We start from the raw sequence: 9,655 nt of genomic DNA, 5'->3' as shown, positions 1-9,655 counted from the left end.
GAGAGACAGACAATCAGCAAGAAAGGGAACCCAAGCAGGGGAGTGGGAGAGGAAGAAGCAGGCTCCCAGTGGAAGACCCTGATGTGGGGCTCAATCCCACAATGCCGGGATCACGCCCTTAGCTGAAGGCAGATGCTTAACCGTTGTGCCACCCAGGTGCCCCTTTTTTTTCTTTTTTTAATTTAAATTCAATTTGCCAACTTATAGTACATCATTAGATTGATATAATATTCAGTGATTCATTAGTTGCATATAACACCCAGTGCTCATCACATCACATGCCCTCCTTAATGCCCATCATCCAATTACACCATCCCTTTGATCCACCACCCCTCCAGCAACCCTCAGTTTGTTTCCTATGGAGAAGAGTCTCTCATTGTTTTTCTCACTCTCTGAGGACTTCCCATTCAGTTTTTCTTCCCTTCCCCTATGTTCCTCTAAACTGTTTCTTATATTCCACATATGAGTGAAACCATATGATAATTAAGTTTTCTCTGATTGACTTAATTTGCTCAGCATAATACCCTCCAGTTCCATCCATATCAATATAAATGGCAAATATTCATCCTTTCTGATGGCTGAGTAATATTCCATTGTTTATATACACCACATCTTCTTTATTCATTCGTCTGTTGATGGCATCTCAGCTCTTTCCACAGTTTGGCTATTGTGGACATTGCTGCTATGAACATTGGGGTTCAGGTGCCTTTTTGGATCACTACCTTTGTATCTTTGGGGTAAATACCTAGTAGTGCAGTTGCTGGGTTATAGGGTAGCTCTATTTTTAATTTTTGAGGAACCTCCATACTGCTTTCCAGAGTGGCTGTACCAGCTTGTAGTCCCACCAACAGTGCAAGAGAGTTCCCCTTTCTCTGCATCCTTGCCAAAATCTGATGTTCCCTGTCTTGTTAAGTTTAGCCATTCTGACTGTTGCGAGGTGGTATCTCATTGTGGTTTTGATTTGTATTTCCCTGATGCAGAGTGACGTGGAGCATTTTTCATATGTCTGTTGGCCATTTGCATGTTTTCTTTGGATAAATGTCTGTATATGACTTCTGCCCATTTATTGACTGGATTCTTTGTTTCTTGTGTGCTGAGTTTGATAAGTTCTTCACAGGTTTTGGATATTAGCCCATATCTGATATGTCATTTGCAAATATCTTCTCTCATTCCGTGGGTTGCCTTTTAGTTTTGTTGACTGTTTCTTTTGTTGTGCAGAAGCTTTTGATTTTGATGAAGTCCCAATAGTTCCTTTTTGGTTTTGTTTCACTTGTCTTTGGAGACATGTTCTAAGAAGAGGTTGCTGTGGCTGAGGTTGAAAAGGTTGCTGCCTGTGTTTTTCAATAGGATTTTGATGGATTCAGGTCTCTCATTTAGGTCTTACTACCTGAAAGTTTTAATTTAGTCACACTGTCATTTTAAAAACAAACAAACAAAAAAATAGTTTCCCTCTGATAAATAAATCATAGAGAATATTTACCACTGAAGATTTGCACTGAAACAACTACCGAAGTGTGTACTTTGGTGAGAAGAAAGTGAAACATAGACAGAGAGACCTTAGTTACTGCTAAAATATAACTGAGTATAAGTAGCTACTAATTTTTTAAAAATTCAACAATGAACTTTTTGTGCTTAAAGGGCATGTCAAACAAATTTTCCTGAAATGGCAACTTTAAAAAATATATTTATTCACTTCTTAGAGAGAGAACATGATCGGGGTGGGGGACACAGAGAAAGGGGCACAGGCAGGGCAGAGGGAGAGGCTGAGGGAAGGGGAGAGTATCTCAAGCAGGCTTCCTGCTGAGCACAGACTCTGATGTGGGGCTCAAACCAATGACCCTGAAATCATGACGTGAACTGAAGTTAGATGATTATCTGACTGAGCCACCCAGGTGCCCCAACCACAATAGCAACTTTTGGCCTAATCAGGAAAGAGACAAAAATGATGATTTGGGTGGGGGGAGATGGCAGCAAAGTAGAGGGACCGAGACTTGCCACAACCCTTGAACATAGCTAGTTAACTATCAAATCATCCTAAATAACCCAGAAATTGACCTGAAGAGTGACAGAACATACTTCAAAACTAAAGAGAGAGAAGAGGCCAAATTGAAGAAGATAAGAACTGCAAAGACATGGCTTAGGGAGAAATAGATTACAGGTGTTCTGAGGAGGAGGGAGTTGTGATTGCAAAGAAGGAAGAGAGAGGGAGATGAGAGAGAGAGAGAGAGAGAAACAAACAGGGAACCTACAAGGAGAATATTTCCCCAAGGCCATTGGCTTGGAAAATAAGCTGCTGAATTTTGTTGAGTTCTTGCCATCAGTGGGGTTTAAAGCCTGGAGTTTTGAAGGTCATTGGGCTTGGCTGGGATAGAGCCTTGGGGATATTGCCCTGCTCCTGGAGATAAGGCAGACAAACAACCCAAGGTCAAACAGTGGTCTGAAGAATGTCTGGGGCATACAGGGAGGAGATTATTCACTCTTCTCCAAGTGCATCCCTGAGAAGCAGCATTCACAGAGCTGCCTTTCCAGGAAAAAAGGAGCTTCTTAGCACCATTTCCCTGCCTTGCCCCTCAGTAAAGCACAGAACCACCTGTGGGAAGCAGCACACTGCCAACACTGGCTGCATAACTTGTTTACACCAAGCTCCAACACTCTGTGCTCCAGTGGGACTGCACTTCTCACTCATGGTTGCCTCAGTCCCAGCACAACAGTCACTTCACTTAGAACACCAGCACAAACAACTACCCACACCATGTCTCCCAAACAGAGAGTTCAGCAGGGCCTCAGTTCTGGTGGAAGTGGTGATAGGTCTCATTTCACAAACACAGTAGAGCACACCAGTTTAAAATTCACCACATTCAGGCCAGGGCCCAAACAGTGCCCACAGCAGGCAAAAAGAACATCTGCAAATGAATGCCCTTGGCTTAGGTCATGACCCCGGGGTTTTGGGATTGAGTCCTGCATTAGGCACCCATTGAGTGGGGAGCCTGCTACTCCCTCTGGCTTTCCCCCAGACTCCTGCTCCTGCTCACTTGTTCTCTTTGTTGCTCTCTCTCAAATAAATAAATAAATACATACATAAATAAAATCTTTTTAAAAAGATCAGAGCAGAAATAAATGACATAGAAACTGAAAAAACAACAGCACAGATCAATGAAACCAGGAGCTGGTTCTTTGAAATTTAGTAAAATTGATAAACCTCAAGCCAGACTTATCCAAAAGAAAGACAAAGACCCCAACAAAATCACAAATGAGAGAGGAGAAATAACAACCAGCATCACAAAAATACAAACAATTATAAGAGAATATCATGAAATATCATATGCCAACAAATTGGAGAACCTGAAAGAAATGGATAAATTCCTAGACAGATGTAAATTACCAAAAGTGAAACAGGAAGAAATAGAAAACTTGAACAGACTGAGAGCCAGCAAAGAAATTGAATTAATAATAAAAAAATACCCAACTAAGCAAAGTACAGTACCAGATAGCTTCACTGGTGAATTCTACCAAACATTTAAAGAATAATTAATAAAAAAAGAGTTAACACCTATTCTTCTCAAACTATCACAAAAAAATAGAAAGAAAAGTAGAACTTTCAAATTCATTCTATGAGGCTAGAATTACCCGGATATCAAACGCAGATGAAAACACTGCTACACAAGAGAACTACAGGCCAATGTACCTGATGAACCTGGATAAAAAATTCCTCAATAAAATACTAGCACACCAAATCCAACAATATATTAAAAAAATCATTCACCACTATCAGGTTGGATTTATTCCTGAGTTGCAAGCGTGGTTCAATATTTGCAAATCAATAAATGTGATACACCACGTTAATTTAAGAAAGAGGATAACAACCATACAATCATGTCAATAGATGCAGAAAAGATTTGGCAACGTACCACATCCATTTATGATAAAAAACTCTCAACAAAGTGGGTTTAGAGGGAACATACCACAACATAACAAAGGCAATATATGAAAAACCCACAGTTAATATCATTTCTCAATGGAGAAAATATAAGACTCTTTCTTTTCTGGTCAGGAACAAAACAGCGATGTTCACAATAACCACAATTATTCAAATAGACCTGGAAGTCCTAGCCACAGCAACCAGAAAACAAAAAGAAACAAAAAGAATCCAAATTGGCAAGGAAGAAGCAAAACTTTCAATATTTGTGGATGACATGATACTCTATTTAAAAACCCAAAAGACTCCACCAAAAAACTGCTAGAACTGATACATGAATTCAGTAAAGTCATAGTATACAAACTCAATATACAGAAATCTGTCCATTTCTATACACCAATAGTAAAGCAGCAGGAAGAGAAATTAAAGAATGAAGCCCATTTACAATTTTACCAAACACAATGATATCTATGAATAAAAACAACCAAAGAGCGGAAAGACCTGTGCTCTGAAAACTATAAAACACTGATGAAAGAAATTGAAGCTGCCCAGCTTCTGAATGCTAGACACCTCTCCAAAGGCAAGAGAAACAAAACAAAAAGTGAACTTTGGGACTTCATCAGGATAAAAAGCTTTTGCACAGCAAAGGAAATAGTAAACAAAACTAAAAAGCAGCCTATGGAGTGAGAGAAGATATTTGCAAATGATATAACAGATAAAGGGCAAATACCCAAAAATCTATAAAGAACTTACCAAACTAAACACCTGAAAAGCAAAGAATCCAGTCATTAAATGGGCAGAAGACATGAACAGACATTTCTCCAAAGGAGACATCCAAATGGCCAACAGACACATGAAAAAATGCTTGACATCACTGGGTATCAGGGAAATACAAATCAAAACCACCTTGAGATATAACCTTATGCCAGTTAGAATGGCAAAAATGGACAAGGCAGGAAACAACAAATGTTGGAGAGGATGTGGAGAAAGAGGAACCCTCTTACACTGTTGGTGGGCATGTAAACTGGTACAGCCATTTTCGAAAACATTGTGGAGGTCCCTTAAAAATTTAAACATAGAGCTACCCTATGACCCAGGAATTGCACTACTAGGTATTTACCTCAAAGATACAGGTAGTGAAGAGAAGGCCCATATGCACCCCAATGTTCATAGCAACTTTGTCCACAATAGCTAAATTGTAGAAGGAGCCCAGATGCCCTTCAACAGATGACTGGATTAAGAAGATGTGGTCCATATATACAATGGAATATTACTCAGCCATCAGAAAAGAACAATTACACAACATTTGTGGCAACATGGACGGGACTGGAGGAGATTCTGCTACATGAAATAAATGAAGCAGGGAAAGACAATTATCATATGGTTTCACTCATTGATGAAACATAAAAACTAGGAAGATTGGTAGGAGAAGGAGGAGAAGAATGAAGGGGGGTAAACAGAAGGGGGAATGAACCACGAGAGACTGTGGAATCTGGGAAACAAACAGGGCTTCGGGGGGGGGTGGGGGATTGGGATAGGCTGGTGATGGGTACTAAGGAGGGCACATATTGCATGGTGCACTGGGTGTTATATGCAAATAATGAATCATGGAACATTACATCAAAAACTAAGGATATTCTGTGTGGTGACTAATATAACATACTAAAAATTATTATTAAAAATAATTAAATAAAACTAAATAAACAACAAAAAAGACAAAAAAGAAGGTATTATGCTAAGTGAAGTAAGTCAGGCAGAGAAAGAAATACCATATGATTTCACTCATATGTGGAATTTAAGAAACAAAACAGATGAACATAGGGGAAGGGAAGGAAAAATAAAGATAAAAAGAGAGAGGGAGGCAAACCATAAGACACTCTTCCCTATAGGAAACAAACAGGGTGGCTGGAGGGGAGGCAGGTGGGAGGAAGGGGTAATTGGATGATGGTCATTAAAGAGGGCATTTGAAGTAATGTACACAGGGTGTTATATGCAACTGATGAATCACTAAGTTTTACCCCTGAAACTAATAATACACCAAGCGGTCACTAAATAGAATTTAAATAAAAAGCTTAAAAAAGGAAATTGAAGTTGCCAGAAAGAAATGGAAAAACATTCCATGTTCATGGACTGGAAGAACAAATATTGCTAAAATGTCTATACACACCCAAAGCCATCTGTACATTTAATGCAATCTCTATCAAAATACCAACAGCATTTTTCACAGAGCTAAACAATCCTAAAATTTGTATGCAACAAGAAGACCCCAAATACTCAAAGCAATCTTAAAATCTTGAAAAAGCAAAGCAAATTTGTTTCTTCAAATTATGTTATAAAACTGTTGTTAGCCAACATATAGTACATTATTTTTTGATGTAGTGTTCAATAATTCATTGGTTGTGTATAACACCCAGTGCTCATTACACCCTCCTTAATACCCATCACCCAGCTACTGAATATAATAAAAAACAAATAAGTAAGTAAATAAAACAAAAAAAAACCCTGTGGTAATCAAAACAATATGCTACTGGCACAAAAATAGACACATAGATCAGTGAAATGACCTGGCTTCCTTGCCCCTGCATTGGGGTCGGTGAACAACTTGCACAAAGGTACTGCTTGATCCTTGAAGTCCTCACAGGACTGAGCCCCACTTGTCCTTAATCGTGACCCTGTATCAACTTTTCCACTCATGTGTAAATCCCTACATTTCTCTACATGCATTCTGGGTCACTTCTCAAATAAAATACTTGGCTAGCTGCCTAGCCCCAGCTATGCCAACTTAAGACAACTGGTGATGGTTGGACTGTGTAGGACTATCTTCTCTTCTATTGACCTTAATAACTTAGTACATATCAAAAGAATTGGGTGAGAAAAGTAGGAAGATGAGAAAAACTAAAATGAAGAAAAACTGAAATTAATTTTGAAAAGAGGAAGGCCTATTTCACAGCCAAGTAAGGGAGAAAAGCACAGAGAGATGCGTTTTCTTGCATGATTCTGAGCACTTTCCTGGAATATGTAAGTGATAACAAGTTTGAGAAGAAAGAGAAAATTGGTGAATCCGGGCATTTTGTTTTATTTTTCTCAGGATTATATTTATTTACCTAATTTTTTATATTAATTTTTTTTATTATATATTTTAGTCACCAAACAGTACATCCCTGGTTTTTTTAAATGTTTTTCTTTTATTATATTATGTTAGTCATCATACAGTACATCCCCGGATTCCAATGCAAACTTCGATGCTTCATTAATTGCGTATAACACCCAGTGCACCATGCAATACGTGCCCTCCTACTACCCATCACCAATCTATCCCATTCCCCCACCCTCTCCCCTCTTAAGCCCTCAGTTTGTTTCTCAGAGTCCATAGTCTCTCATGCTTCATTCCCCCTTCTGATTACCCCCCCTTTTCTTTATCCCTTTCTTCTCCTACTGATCTTCCTAGTTCTTATGTTCCATAGATGAGAGAAAAGATAATTGTCTTTCTCTGCTTGACTTATTTCACTTAGCATTATCTCCTCCAGTGCCGTCCATGTTGCAGCAAATGTTGAGAAATCATTCTTTTTGATAGTTGAGTAATTTTCCACTGTATATATGGACCACATCTTCTTCATCCAGTCATCTGTTGAAGTGCATCTTGGCTCCTTCCATGATTTAGCTATTGTGGACAGTGCTGCTATGAACATCGGGGTGCACATGGCCCTTCTCTTCACTATGTCTGTATCTTTAGGGTAAATACCCATTAGTGCAATTGCTGGATCATAGGGTAGCTCAATATTTAACTTTTTAAGGGACCTCCACATTGTTTTCCAGAGTGGCTGTACCAACTTGCATTCCCACCAACAATGTAGGAGGGATCCCCTTTCTCCACGTCCTCTCCAACAATTGTTGTTTCTTGCCTTGTCAATTTTTGTCATTCTAACTGGCGTAAGGTGGTATTTCAGTGTGGCTTTTTTTTTAATAATAAAATTTTTTTATTATATTATGTTAGTCACCATACAGTACATCCCTGGTTTTTGATGTAAAGTTCCATGATTCATTAGTTGCATATAACACCTGGTGCACCATGCAATACGTGCCCTCCTTACTACCCATCACCAGCCTAACCCATTCCCCCACCCCCCTCCCCTCTGGAGCCTCAGTTTGAATTTCCTTGATGGCTAATGATTTTGAACATTTTTTCATGTGTCTGTTAGCCATTTGTATGTTTTCATTGGAAATGTGTCTGTTCATATCTTCTGCCCATTTTATGATTTGTTTATTTGTTTCTCATGTATTGAGTTTGAGAAGTTCTTTGTAAATCTTGGATACCAGGCTTTTACCTGTAGTGTCATTTGCAAATATATTCTCCCGTTCTGTGGGCTGCCTCTTAGTTTTTTTGTCTGTTTCCTTGGCTGTGCAGAAGCTTTTTATCTTGATGAAGTCCCACAAGTTCATTTTATCTTTTGTTTCTCTTGCCTTTGAAGATCTGTCATGAAAAATGTTGCTGTGGCCGATGTCTTAGAGGTTGCTTCCTATGCTCTCCTCTAGGATTTTGATGGATTCCTGTCTGGCATTTATATCTTGCCCCTTATAGGCCAATCTCATGCTTGATAGGATGCTGTCAACTTCCTCAAAGTACACACAAAGGACACAGATGTCTAGTCCTCACTGTAGGTGAACCTGGAATTCCTCCCATCTTCTTTGGTTTAGATTTCACCTATGAATTGGTCTATCAGATGAACTTGATGTTGAATGAGCTAACCTCTTTTGGGCTGGAATCTTACCAACTGGAAGTAGGAATGCGCAGAAGATGAGGAACACAACCCTATGCCAACTCGAGACCTCAGAGCAGTGCAAGGTAGCTAAGAAGCCATTTACTGATTTGCTAAGGAAAGTGGGTAAAATGGACAGCACAGTGCATCAGGGGGAATCATCTCAAGGATGAATCTGAGCTTTTTCCTCTGATTCCTCTCTCAGAAGATGTAGATGAAATTGAAAGACAGCCAAGGGCACCCCTATCACAGGGTCTTAATGGAGATAATAGGCTGGGTCATCTAATCATCATCTCAAAGCTTTTCCAGGGCAAAATACCCACCTGCTAGATACTCCTCTGTAATGTAGTTTGAAAGATCCTACATGTAAGGATTTGAAGTCAGTCAGTCACATTTATAGGTGCTGAGAGACTAAACAAAAGACAGACCATGGTGCAACTCTGACCCACATCCTGCAGCAATCTGCTCAGGAACCAACTCCCTCATCTATGATGAACAGTTCACGAAGCCAGCTGCCACCAGTCTAACTTGGAAGAAGTCAGATCGCTAACTTTAGTAACAATCTAGGAAGCTAAACAAAACTTCCTGTAGCAATAGTCCTCAATTTAACAGTTTTAGTAACAGACAGGTTTCCTAAATTTTGTTCCCACTTCCAATTTAGACAAACCAGAAAATCCTGAATACGTACCCCTAACCAATCCCCCTGCTTTCAGTTAGCCCCCCTCCAACTTCCCCATGCCAACAGCCTCCAATCACAGCAGACCTGAAGTCTCCCTTTTTTCTACTCTAAAGCTTTCCCATTCCTCTATCTGTCATGGAGACTCGCCAAAATACAAGTGAGAGAGGCTAACTGCCTTGCAATAGCAAGCATTGAATAAATAGCCTTTTCTTTACCCATCTGGGTGGTCTTCATTTATTTTCACAGTGCTCACTAATTGTTTGTTGAATGAACAATAAATAATAATTGAATACAGAAATGTAT

This window comes from Ailuropoda melanoleuca, unplaced genomic scaffold (assembly GCF_002007445.2).
Source record: "Ailuropoda melanoleuca isolate Jingjing unplaced genomic scaffold, ASM200744v2 unplaced-scaffold7623, whole genome shotgun sequence".
In the NCBI taxonomy this organism is placed as follows: domain Eukaryota; kingdom Metazoa; phylum Chordata; class Mammalia; order Carnivora; family Ursidae; genus Ailuropoda; species Ailuropoda melanoleuca.
This window is presented reverse-complemented; position numbering follows the sequence as displayed.